The 14,332-nt window shown below is 37.4% G+C and overlaps 1 protein-coding gene across 1 annotated transcript in view; it reads left to right on the top strand.

The window, feature by feature from the left end:
* LOC135793685 (cysteine-rich motor neuron 1 protein-like) overlaps positions 1 to 14,332 on the top strand; it is a 143,452-nt gene that overhangs the window by 30,845 nt on the left and 98,275 nt on the right. The window contains exon 5 of the mRNA XM_065304746.1: positions 13,904 to 13,951. The gene's annotated coding sequence lies outside the window, so the exon portion shown is untranslated. The remainder of the gene's footprint in view (positions 1 to 13,903; positions 13,952 to 14,332) is intronic.

The raw sequence follows: 14,332 nt of genomic DNA, 5'->3' as shown, positions 1-14,332 counted from the left end.
AAGAGCTACTTAAATATGCAGTTTTGTCTCCTAGATGTCTCAAATGTAAAGTCAAACGCAATTTGCAAAGGTGCGTGTTTGATATTCAGGTAAAAAGGGTCTGCATGTATGCGTATACGCCGTAGAGGTTGTCGTGATCAACATGGCGGTCCCCCCAAGCGAGGCAGGGTAGATCTGACCCTTGCGATTACCCCTAATGTGGATAACTCGGACGCACAATTTTTGGCAGTCTCCACTGCGTACTCAGTGGCCCGGTTTGTAATTATCCAAACAAGACAGGGCATACATTTACGTAGCAATTCATTTGAGTTAGTATAACCTGCTATGTTGATATAGACTGTCTGACAGTTTTCAGTGTTTTATCCATTACCAAGATGAGTATTTAAATAACAGCATGCGATTTGTCGCTTTAGTGGTAAAGTAAATCTCGAGTAATGGAAATTTATGTTTCGTCATGAAAACGTATGTTGTACTATGTTTGCTGCAATTTATGCAACCTGTACGCGTACACGTTGGTGAAATTCAGGCCGGGCAATAAATTCCAACACTTTTCATTTTTCCGCGCAAGAGTATTCGGCACTATGAATGCAATAAAACGCATTACACCGTGAAGGCATCGTTTCATCCCGTCGCCTTAATATCCTTCCCTTCGCTGTTGCGGCGCGTGGGTATCATCATGCGACGAGAGGTGGTAAACGTGCGAGTGGCGCTAAACATGAGAAAAAACGCCAGCGCGACGCGCAGAGAGTGCATTTTTCATCGTGATTTAAATTCAACGTGACGTGTCTCTTTCCCTACGCGCCCGCGTATAACATCGACGCCCACATGCAAATGCATAATGTGTTTGTATATTTGAAGTTATCATCATGATACGGTTATTCGAGCACTCGGCGCATTTTCGCGTTTGTGCGATGGCTGCCAACGAATGTGACGCGTTCATATCGGCACCGCCGGTAAATGTTACCAGATTTGCTAAATTATGCGCGGCAGCACCGTCAAACTTTCGGCTCGGGGCGTAAATTTCCCCCAGGGAGTATTTATGAGCGTGGGGCAACGTGTGACGCTCGGATTTGTTCCGCTTGCATAATGACGATTTTATTGTCCAACATTTTCTTATCTGCGGGCATCGCCACATTATGACCATTCGTTTGGAAACAACTCGAGTGACATTTATGTTATCTATGTATTTAATAAATCATGTCTTAACGAGGAATAATGAACAAAAAATCGTTGTGATATTTTATTCTAATTTTCGTCAGTCACTGTCAAACAAGTTGAGATTACATACTAAATTGAACAAGCTTGCCAACCGTCTAACTGCGGCTTACTGCTGTATGCTTGAGACGTCTACATTGTGATTCCCTATGCTCATTGTTCGTTAATTCACCACTTCAAACATTCTAACTACACGCACTTCCACTTAATTGCCGCCTTTTCGTCACTTGTTCAATGTTCTTCCAGCAGAACGATATGCAAACACTCGCGCTGCTACCGAACTGCTTTTTGAGGTATTGTTTGCAATTCTACCACGTGGAATTACTTCTAAGTTCATTTAATACTAGGGAAAGTCATATATTTCTGCTTGCTTGAGATCTATTTATAGAACAAGTGATGTAAATATGTAATTTGTTTCTTATTTAATTTTTCATACAATTATTTACATTTTTTTGCTTTTAATGATTCGAAGAAGAGTTGAAACTTTTGTCTATTGTTCTTGCTATAAGAAACCAGCATGCCAAAAACGGATGTGCTCGATGCTGGTGGAATTCCGCTTCAAAACTTCTTAATTAAAGATTCGGCGCTCATTGTTTATTTAAATTTTATTTCGAAAAAGCTGCGAAATGAAAGGAAGGCGTGCGATTCATTTGCGCGCGTCCAAACTAACGCCACAGTTTGCGCTGCTTGGATGCAAACTTTACGGTCATTCAGTGCACAAAATTAGTTTTTAAAAGTTTATTTCTTTCTTGTGCACAAAGAATACGACGAATAAAACTCAAACAGCATTAAGGCTGTATATTGCAAATGACTTTTCAGCTTTTAAGCGAATGTAATCGCCAATATTTGAAAATTTGTTGTGATTTTGATGTATACCGGAATTATTTTATTTGCGTCTTCCTTTCAAAGTAGTCATCCGGCACGCTCGACGCAGCCGTCCCTTCCGGTTTTATACGACGCGGAGAATCCTTCTCCGCTCGCACATCGACGTCGTTTTCGTCCTCGACGTCATCGTCAACGGTTGTGGCGCACTCGTGGCCGTCGCGTTATCTTTATGGACATTAAGATAAAGCCGCGCGCCGACTGTCTTTATGTAAAACTGAAGCATTCCGGATATAAAACATAACGCCGCGCACATCTTGCGCCGCGGGCTGGCTGGCGATGACGCTTTTCCCTAACTCTGCTTCCTTTCCTCTTCGGTCGTTTCCTTCGGTGCGGCAGCGAAGGCTTCGCGTTTTGCAGGAAATGTCCGCTCGCAGCTTGTGCAGCCCTAAAATGCGAACCCTTTTCGACACGGCATCGGGAAGCATTTTCAGCCGGGTGTCCTGATGTGATTGCCGCTGGTATATCTGGATATCTTGGAATATTATACTAAGTGTTGGACAAATTTCGCTTTGTTAAACTGATAACCATGTTTTTACGATGCACTACGTCATTATTATTGGCAACCAAAACCATAAAATAGTTTTCTTTGCTTGTAGATATTTCTGCGCTTTTATGTTATTTTAGGAGTAAAAAAATTAAAAATTACGTTCAATATAAGCGTTTTACATCTCTTTGAAATGAATACAGGTTTCGTTTTATGTTTTATGCAATTTCTACTGCTTCCAATAATGCTTCAGCATTCTGTTTCCTGGTAGCAGCAGTACGTAGAGGTATACCGAAATGGAAAACAGAAAAGGGTCGAAAAAAAGGAACGAATTTACTTAATCCCGTTTCATCACTGCTCTTTGACGATGCACACCCTTCTGCTGGGCTTTGCTGGTGTTTTGTTTTCCTTTCACGAACCTTATTTATATTTTGCTCTGACTTTTTGATTGCATTTGAATTTCATCGTAATTTGCTTCTATAGAGAAAAAAATCTTACAATTTGCCGCAAATTTTATAAACTTATTTGATAAATCTCAAAAACATATTTAATAATAATTGTAAAAAGAGATTTAAAATCATAATACAACCACCAATTGTCGGGTTTGTTAGAAAACAAATGGTTTAGTGGAGAAAACTAAACAGAAGGGTATGTAAACCTGTTAAGCTCCTTTTGATCCTACCAGGACCCTCGAGGATTCGAGTGTTTCAATCGAACAAATAAAACAATGTTCCACCGTCTTAATCCGGGCGACCTGTTTTTGTATGCATATTTGGGGCTGGACTCACGAACGTGCAGAGAGGAAACAAACCAGAATGGAAACAAAACACAAATAAGTCGGAGTTGCCCTCGTGGGATTCGCAACCGGCACGAGAATGGAATATTTAAAAATTTAAATTTCTACGCAAAATATGCAGCAACATTTTATGTCTGCAAGCGGTTCAAAAAGTTTGACGCAGAAATTGAATTTACATTAAACAACGCACACAACAACTTAATATTTGCGATCGAAGCAATTTCGGATGGTGAATGCGCCGGGCGCTCAAGTTCAATTTTGTAATTGAAACTCTTTCAAAACTTATTTCATTTGGAGAAAATTTTTTCTAATTTTTATGGAAAACAAAATGATTTATCGTAAGAAATTTCGTCATTTTGTATGTCAACATTTCTATAAATCCATCAATCCTTTTCGAACATTGCAACAACGAAAATGAATGAAAATACAAATAAATGGAATGGATGATTAATGCGGCGCGCGTTGAAATGAACAAGTTCACGTCTGCAACATGTAATGTTTGACAAGCAAACAAGAAGGCGACAATTATCGGAAACGAATTCGAACTGTTCAAACTTTCCGAACGGCAGCGCCCACGCGAGCAAAAAGCAAACAGCATCGCATCATGTTAAAAAGTAAAACGCACCCAACTTGAATGCGCTTGCCACTAGACAGTTTGGTAATACAGCCGAAAAATAAATATGAAAAAATCCACAACGTAACGGAGTGCGCCGCGCGTCGACAAAAAAAATGAATAAATTTCCGATTTCGTTTCTTGCGCGTTGGTTGTTTGCATTTTGTATTTGACATGCATTTGAGTTTGCGTTTGGGTGAGGGATTTATTTCGATAAATCTGCACGTCTGTCAACGGCCGGTCTGACGAATTTATGACTGACGGAATAATTTTAAAAATTTCAAATAAAGAATGTCCGCACAGCAAGAGAGAAACAATGCATTTTTGATTAAAAAAGTATATTCATATAACCACATGTTTTTAAATCGTAAATCGTAATGGCATTTACGAGAGGTGGCATTGTGTCAAGTGGGTAAATTAAAACAATAAATATTTTGTTAGCGTAATTAAAAGTCGAAAACAGGAAAATCGGATAACCAACAAAACGCAAATATAATCCAATTAATCCTGACGGTGGTTTCCGTATTTTTTTCTCTCTTCTGGCTCTTTTCAACTTTAATTTACCCACGCCTTGGTTATTATTAATTTGCATATAAAATACTTTCGCAGCAATAATTTGAAGTCGTCGTTTTAATCATTGCGCTTCTTTATTACATCTCGTTTTAATTTTTATTCCATTACAACGAAAAAAGGGATTCTTATATCTTTTCCGCGCTGTTTTTTGCTTTCGTTTGATTTTTATCGCGCTACCAATTAAGAAAAGTTCGTGCGGACCGATATGAAACAGCATTGCAAAAAAAACACGCGCCTGGTGAGTTTTCCACGCTCGCGTAGCGCAAAAGCGCAAAAGGTGGGCGGCGACCAAGCGTGGCGCAGGGTAAAAAAAGGGAAAATGTAATGCATAGCATCCAATTTGAAATTAAATTGCAACCCTCATGCCCGACGCGCTCTTTATAGATGCGCTTTTGTGCGAGCTACGGTTTACACCCATCGGTGACTCGCCCGGGCAGCCAAGTCGGAAGTGGACGAGGAAAAGAAGGGCGGAAAAGGTGTTACATTAATTGAGAGATAAAACGGGTTGTAAAAGTTGAACTAATTACAATGGTTAAAACAGTTTCGTTTTACTCTTGTGGGAGAACTTCAGCTTGTACTTTAGCAATGGGTGAATGCCTTCCAAGAGAAATTAGTAAATGTTGGAGCGGAATGAAGACGTCTTAAAGGTTTCTGTTTATAAATATCAACATAAACTTCCTAAGTGCATTGAGAGTGATAAATACGATCATCTAAAAACTTTTTTCTGCTAATTTCGAACTTTATTTAACAAAATTCACTTTTTTTAGAAAAATCATAAAACAAATATTAAAAAAAATTGTTTTTATATAATACTAGCGGCCCGATCGAACGTTGTCCCGACTTATCTTTCACGAATATTTTCGAAATTTCTGAAAGACTTTTTTAGCTATGTGTGCCACATCCATTATTAAAACTCACAGTTTCCATTTCTAAATTTACAAATTCATTCACTTTTATAATTATTGTCAAAATGAGTTTCTATCTGTCAACTAATAATAATAACCGTCGAAAGGTATCGACATCAGTTAAAATCATTTGGAGTTAACAGATAATTGTGACTGTCAAATAATAACAGACAAATAATTAGCAATAAATTAAAATTGCGACTATAATTTGAGATTTAAACTATCCTATCTCTCAAGTTGGATCGAACTGCACATGGTGTGCGAATTTTATTATAATCGGTTAAGTGGTTTAGGAGTCCATTGAGGACAAACATTGTGACACGAGATTTATATATATATTAAGATTATCAATTTTTTTATTAACAATTTAAGGTCGCTTTAACATCTAGGTCATTAGCGACCGCTCGACTCAATTACATACATAATTTTATAATTTATATATTGTTTTTAACATTATCAAATTATTATTCTTGAAATAACATTTTCAATAGATTTTCTGACATTTTACTCGTATAAGCGGATTGCGTGAGTCCTTTACAGTCGCTTTGAGTAACTTTAATGTGCCATTTTCATATGCGCATTTTTCTCAGCGCTTTTAAACAAATTGCTCAAGGCGTTGGTTTCATTCTACACGCTATAACACACGTCCGCCCCACGCACGCATTCCACCTTTTTGCATAAACATTTATTAAAATAAAAATATGCAAAAAGAAAACATAGAAACGCTCAGCGTACATTCTCAAAACCACGTGTATTTTTCGGCACTGGCATGTCACAGTGTACGTATTTACCAAACTGGAGCTCCAGTATAAAATGGTTCGGTAAGTTTTCCCTTATCATCATCCCGAACTGGCTTGCATTGCGCTTCGGTGTCCTTTTACCAAGCAGACAGTAAACACACACTCGAATTTAAAATGCTCGCGCGCGCGAAAGATAAAAAGAGTGAAAAACGTAGCAATTTTAGGAGAGAAAAGAGAAAAGTGCGCGCGCGGTGGAGAAAAGCCAAAGCCAAGAAAAATGTTAAAAAAACACACTCGTCGTGCGAGCACGACATAACCGCAGCGCGTTTGTAGCGAGTTGTGCTTGCGCCCCGCAAGTCGTTTTGGGTTTTTTTAATATGTTTGCATAAATAAAAGCGTTGCCGAAACGATGCGGGAAGCGCGGTTGGATGTAACCCTAACCGGACGAGCTCGAGACATGAAAATAATAAAAATGTATATTAAAAATTCAAGGTTTTTAATGAAAACATAAAAATACGAAAATGCAAAAATATCTGTGGGCCAAATTTTTATTTTTATTAACTCTAGGTAAAATATAACATTACTTTATCATTTTTTTTTATTCTCTTTATTGTATTGAATCAGGAAGCGTACGAAAAACGAAAACTTCATTTTCGTTGCTGTTGTCTTCTTGCGTGGTCGGACTGCTGCTGCAGAGGAGACAGCGTTTTCAAATTAAATTGCAGATTGAATCGTCGACAATCTAGGGCGTTTTGTAGCGTAATGGAACAACATACGTCAGTAACACCCCTTTGTAGAATTCAATGCCCGACATAGACAGTCACGACACGTACAGGCGCGACGCTGCAACGCGCCACTTTGTGCACCCGACGAAATATCAATTGCTGCATAAATAGAGAGAAGGCAAACGATGGCGACGTGCCGGAGCTGGATGCACGTGCAGGATGCATCCAGGCCGCCTCGATCTGAACACAAATCGTCACGATATCGTGTGCAACCTGCGAACTAGATGCCTCGCGCACGCTGCATGGATAATGAACGCAAAGCGGTACGCCACGTGCGTTCTATGTGTTGTGGTCCTGGCAGCAGGACGACCGGACATGAATTTACTACTAAATAACTAAATTTACTTAGTTCCGAAAGGCAATAATAGAAATATTTTAACTTGGACTTTATTCAATTTAATTTGCACACTTGAAGAACTCTTCTCATTAAGATAAATAAATTTAAAACAAAAAGCCGCATAAATTGCGCTCATTAAATTAAAGAATAAATAATACAGATACTAATCATTAATTAAAACTCGACCACAAAGAGTTGGCAAAGTTGGCCGCTTCTAAAACTGGAACTTGGGGACATTCTCCCCCATTTTTCTCGTTGATCTGTGTCTTCGTTTTCCTTCCAAGCCCTTACGACTGCTTCGCCTTCTTATACAAATTGCGCTCTTTCTGCTCGGCGCCCGCCCACGCGCTTTTTTCATCGCACAGCCACTGATGAATGAATAAAAAAGAAGATAAGTGATGATGAAGGCGATATACGTGCGAAAGAAGAATATTACGCACCGTGGGCGCTGCGCGTGTGCGTTTATCGCGCCAAGTGGATTTGCCACTAAAGCTGTGAGAAAGTTTTCCACTATATATGCGGAAGACGAAAAAATCCCAGCGCCATCGTCATCATCTCGCGTTATCATTATTATTATTACGATTATCGTGGGTACCTGAATACTGTGCCAAGAAACAACTGAAAAAGTTTTACATGTGATGTTCTCTGTACTCAGTTCTTATATTTCAGGCACGTTGTCTTGCTAAGTTGAGCTAATAACAGTAATCTCAAATTTTTTTCTTCTTAAAGCGATTTCCGCATTGTGTTTGTTATTCAGATCCTATACGGTTTCGTGCATTCGCCCAGAATGATTGTAAATTTGCGCTAAAGTTTGAACCTTGAAAGTTTGCATCATTTTCTCCACATCTCAGATTTCTTCAGGGCTTTCGAATTCGTTCGCAAATCGTATATTCGAATGCTCTTTCCAATGCGGTTGCGTAAAGTTTTCGAATGAATTATTTCAACGATTTTTCTCTCTGCATAATTGTTCATCTTTTTACGGCTTGCCCTGCAGACAAAACTTTACCAGACCATGAAGGAGCCCAATCATCTCCAGCGTCAAACTTTTTCTTTAAACTCTAGACTATGCCATTCTGAGTAACTGCTCATTATCCTAGCTGGCGAGTTTGACTTCTAGAAGTAAATAATAGAAGCAAAAAAGAGTCTTGTAGATTATTAATTTGATCATCGCAAAGCATGAAGCATTCAAGTTTGTATCTCGTCCCGTGCTTTTTTTCGTTCTATTTTTCTTCTGTTATTACGCGCTCGAATAAGAAGGGAGAAATTCTGAGTCAAACTTGAAGGTAAACAATGAAAACAGCACGCGGTTGAAAAAAGACGACTGTAGAATAGTTGTTGAACAAAGCGCAAAGTTTAAAGTTTTTGTTGAAATACAGCTTTGATCTGAAGTAATATTAAAATATATTCAAAATAAGTTTTACAAGTAATGCCAATATCTAAAGTAGATTTATTGCAACATCATAATTTGTATTTACTTTTGAACGCAAAGTAACATCTGCTTGAAGTTCTCACTGCATTCATTGTACTTGGTAATCCCAACTGCCACTACTAACTGTACATCAATGTGCCAACCGCAGGACTCGCTGCATTCGGATGGTTTTCTCGGCGAGTGTTAGACCAAACTAGAATGTAATAAAACCACCAAAAACTAGAATACTACCAGCTGTGAAATGCAAACGTAAAACCAGTGTACAAATGGCGTTTAAAACTATTCAAAACTTCTAACTCTAGCGTTCCAGCAAGTGCATAATACTCTGATGCAAATTATTTCGATGTTGTCCATGCTCTACAATTGCAGTAGAGTGGTTTTATGTATACAAGAGTGGCAAACACTTAAGTTTCAAGAGTCAAAACTTTAACCTACAAATATATTTTAAACTAAACTCATAAGTTTATTACGTTATGCATATTCTAAATTCAAATTATGTTAAAACGACAAATTTGAAATTACTAGAAATAAAATGAAGCTATTTATGAAGTTTAGGTAATTAAATATAATAATTACTTGAATAAATTATAAAAGCCTTTTTTGTCGTGTATTTGAATCAATCCAGGAATGAAATTTGTATTTATATGTTTAATAATATCTAACAACAGTCATGTCCGTAGTCCGTTGATACACACAACAAGCACCGAGCTCAAATCTCTGTTTCTGACGTTTTAATTAAAACTTTGCCGTGTATTAATATCGTATTGTTAGATTTGCGAAACGTTATCACCAAAACGCAATATCTTCTACGTCTCGCTTTTGACCTCAACTCATAACAACAATTCAGTAATAATTTAAAAAGTAAAACGACGCGGAAAACAATCTTGGAGTAATTTCATCTCTCGTGCATTTGGAATTTCTAATTATAGGAGCATGGAATCAAGGCTTGCATGCGCTATTAATACAACGTAATTTTAATAATCAAAAGTCGGTTAGAACTTTAATGTGTTTGTTTATCTTCGCGGCTGCGAATCGAATCGAATTGCGAAATGCAGACACGAAATCTGTGATTTACGAGCGACCTTTCAACGTCAACGTTGCACATCCTGCACTTTGCAGCACATCTGCACACAAATTCGCTTTTGGGTTTATAAATTGATTTCGGCAATTTGTTAATTAGTTGTTCCAGCATGTACTTCTACAACGTCGGCGGGGTGATAACTTTGCTTCGGGATTTGATTAAAATTCGATTTCGTTGCAAATTCCTTGTCGCACATTCGGTTTTGAATAAATAAATTACCAACTATGCTAAATAGATTTAACGACAAATGTTACTTTAATTACGTTTTGCAACACAATAAAAGCATTGTTTTATTTAGTTCTCAAAATTATTTTATTTTAAAAGGTTAAAATTTATAAATACATTTTTAATTGATTATATTTCATAAATCAATTTACGAGTTCGTAGTCCGAAACGTGCGGTTGAATAAAAATGATTTTAATTGTTACACATAGCAATAAATGATTAATACTGCCAATAATTTTATGCAAAAAGGTAATTTCCGCCGGAAAATGATGTAGCGCACTAAACCCAGCACATTTCTTCTTAAACCACATGTAAACACAATATACAAACATATCAATCATAATCGAACGCAATTTTCAACCGTGGGCGGCAACAATTAATCACGTCGAGTGGCGCGGTGCTGTGTTCGTCAGCGTTCGTTATTAGCAACGCGTAACGCATACCCATTAGCCCATTAGGGGTAGTAACATGCACACACTCGGGGCTGATTCAAGAGCTGTACGCACGCTTACCGCCGATTACCGGGACGAATAAATTAATGATTAATTTAATTGCACTTTAGTGGCCATCGTACTTGCAGCGCGCATCACAACGACTATGTCTTTATTACCAATCAAACACCATAATGTTCATAATTTATCAGGACGATAAACTTTATGACATTTCAATCTAATGGAATAATTATTTAGGACAGATGAATTATATATTATTAGATCTAGAATATAAAATGGATAAATTGCGTTTTACGGAATTTAATTGAATAAATTAATGTTTTTCTATCGTTTGTTTCATTGATTGCACAATACGTTATGTATACACACATCAAATTTTGAACAAACACGGTTTATGCCGTGCACACATACTCGGCTGATTATACAGTGCGCTTGTTTGTTTTTTGCCAATTTGTGTACTGACCGACTTTTTTCAATTTTTTCAAAACAGAGTAAACAAAAACACTATAACATTTTTTCATCGTAAATGAAATTGATTTTAAAGTTCACTGTTATTAGCGGATGTTGTTGGAGTATATACTCATTTTTATACTTCCACAAAATAGCCGCCATGATTATAATTCGTTTAAAACTTTAGTTATTATCATTAAGTGCAACCAAAGTGAAAAATAGCCCGGCGGGCCCAAAATAAACATTAAAATAAAGTGGAGAGTAATTTTGCGTGCTGGAAATTAAAGATCGATAAAATTGAGGGCTGTCGAGCTGGGCTGGGCGGTTGAGGGGCGGCAAACACAGTTGTTGAGTTGCAGCTTACAGCATCAACTGGCGTTGGTGGGTGGAGGTGGTTGCGCTCGCGCGTATTTCGGCTTGTTACATGCCTCTCGGTGCGTTACGGTTAATGAATGTATAATTAGGGGAAAATAGCGTTTCTTGGCGAGGGAGTTTTGCGTTTATTATTAATTTACGAAATGGATATTGTTTGTGTTTACGTTATGGCCGAGAGTTTATTGTGAAATTTCCATGAACATACTGTTTGCTTCTCCGCGAAGGGATACATTCATAAATAACAACCGAAGGGATTTTGCAATTTTGTTTCAAACATGCATTACCTATTGTTTACACGTGTTTTTGTATGTTTTTACAAGTTTTAATTATTTTTTTATATTAAATTAAATCATTTACGAAAACAAACAAAAAAAGCACAAATATTGTATAAGATTACTGAATATGAGAATATAAAAATGAGTGTTTAACTCTCAGATGACCGAAATTTACAGAAATATGACCGCTACTAGGAGCATAGGTAATTCAGCGTTATGAGCTCAACATCTGCTATTTGATATCTTTGCGAGCACTACAAAAGTACTCAACACGTATTCCTGTATTTAATGCATGTGGCAAAATTAAGTTTTCACATTTCCATTTTATGACCATTATTATATTAACGCACCACGACCCAGATCTCTACGTGCCACTGAGAATCGACATTCAGCCACTATTGGCAATAACCCCGTCGGTTGCAGTGACGCCATAACTCAAGAAAGTTTGCAACCAACCGCTGTGCATCTGTGCATCGCCTATTATAGTATGTGATGATACAGATGCATTGCTCGTATAAGCAGCGTTAAATAAATTTATGGCCGGTCGCATTTTACGAGCATTTTTGTGGTTTTCTAACGGACGTGTGCGAAAATATGCGCTCATACCATGCAAGCCCCTTCATCCGGTAGCAAAGAACGCTGAGCATTTTTTCGCAATGGAAAATTCAGCTCTATGTATCCGGTATGCAAGAAAAATCACGCCTGGTTTTGTGTGCCAAACGAGCCGAAGTACAAAAGTTCGATGCACTTACGAATTTATGCCAGTCGGTTGGTCGTAAATTACTTAACGTCCTGAAACATATGCAACGAACGAAATGCTCCGGGTTTTACGCAGATACGCGAACGTTTGCGTAAATTTATGCGCGCCGCAGCGAAAAACTGAAATTCACTTTTTTTAGTAGCGTTTGCAAGTTTCACGCGTGCGACACGGATTTACTAGCTGAAGTAGCAGCAATACGACCAAACCAACCGCATTTAACCCCCTTTTTTGATTATCAAGCCGCCATCGATTGCTACAACCCATAAATTTCGCGCATACCTATGTCTGTTTACGCGTATGCTACATACGACTTCCACTTAATGGGGTGAGCACGCATATTCAAATTCGGTGTTGCCAAATCTGCAGGGGAAATAGAAAAAAGCGAAACGAAAAAGAAAATGGAAATGTGTACATCGGGGGCAATATTTTGTGATGCGAACATATTTGTCTCGGGTTGATGTGCGGGAAAATTATTGCTATAGCAAGGGTTTTTGCAAAAAAAAAACTATACGGGTGCGACAACACCGCGACGGGCGATAAATTGCCCGCTTTCGAACATCTATTTCTGACACAGACTTACTATGAATCTGTCACAATATGTTTCAAACCCGTATAAAAAACATAATTAAATTTTACAAATCAATTGCGCCTCCACCATACCGGCGCCTCCACCATTATTTCAATTTTATAAACTTTTCAATAAAAATAGACATACACGTCTATAAATAAATTATTCTTTTTATTTTCAAACAAGTTTTGTACATTAGTGCAATATGAATATTAAGTCACTCAACTCGAAGAAAATAAATCGAAGCACAGTAATGATTTCAATCGAAGCTCACAACAACAGGCGGAGCGTATGGAAAAAAACAATGAAACATAAAAACATAATGATTTATGACTTTTCGATGCTTTTTGCTTTGTTTTCTGTGCAATCCACCGACGTCGATCAGTGAAAACTTCTATTTTAGTACTAGCGTAATGCGTCAATAACGTCAATGCGATAGAGTGCATTAGGCAATCAATGTGTCAACGTAAATGGATAAAAAATAGGTAGTGATCTACGATATGCCTATAATAATAGATACATTCATTGTAAATTAATTGTGTAAAAAGATATTTATAGAGGCGGTCTTTTGTTTTAATATTACGGGAATATTTAAAAAATGTCGCCATTTTCATTCGTTTGAGAATATAATATTTAGGTCATAGATAGGACTCGAGTGTTTATTGTATTTTAAAAGTATAGCTTTCGAGATAAGAAGTTCGGCGCGTAAGAGCTAACTTTGTCACTTTGTTATGATTACTAAAAGTTTCCGAACGAAGCAATGTGGAAGTAATGTCCAATGGCGAATGGAAAGTTCAAAACCGTAAAAATACAAACGCCGAAATGATATTTACTTTATCGCGATGGGTGAATTTCATTTATCTTCATTTACATTCATATTTACGCATCTCGACCATCACAAGTATATGATAAATTAAAAATAATAAATATATTAAATATTATTTCTTTGTTGCAGGATGTTTGTTTGCACGGCATAATTTTGGACGCTGGCAACTAAAACACGGTGAGTTATTTTATATTATTCAAACTAATTAAACCGCATTGCAATTGGCGATCGTGAAATTTATTGCAATTATCGGCACACGGGGAGGACGCATTGCGACTATTTTATTAAACGGACATAATTTTCGACTTTGCGAGACGTCGAAATGCGCAATTAAAATAAATTCGCTTCGATTAATATATTCACGCGCGCAATTCAAGCTGTCTGGCGTTATTAATGTTGCTTTTTGTGCGCTGTTTGTGTACACGGAATACCAACAACGAACAGCAGAGCGCCTAAACCGAATAAACCAACATGACAACTTGAAAAATGTTCAATTATTACTATTGTTTGATTATTGTATTAATGCAAATTATTGGCGCTTCAAAAATAATATTTAGT

Source organism: Atheta coriaria, unplaced genomic scaffold (genome assembly GCF_025399875.1).
Source record: "Atheta coriaria isolate IRGN ID8LTWV9N9 unplaced genomic scaffold, Caltech_Dcor_3.1 hic_scaffold_6_pilon, whole genome shotgun sequence".
In the NCBI taxonomy this organism is placed as follows: Eukaryota; Metazoa; Arthropoda; class Insecta; order Coleoptera; family Staphylinidae; genus Dalotia; species Dalotia coriaria.
The sequence above is the reverse complement of the archived record's forward strand: the minus strand, read 5'-3'. Positions and strand labels throughout refer to the sequence as shown.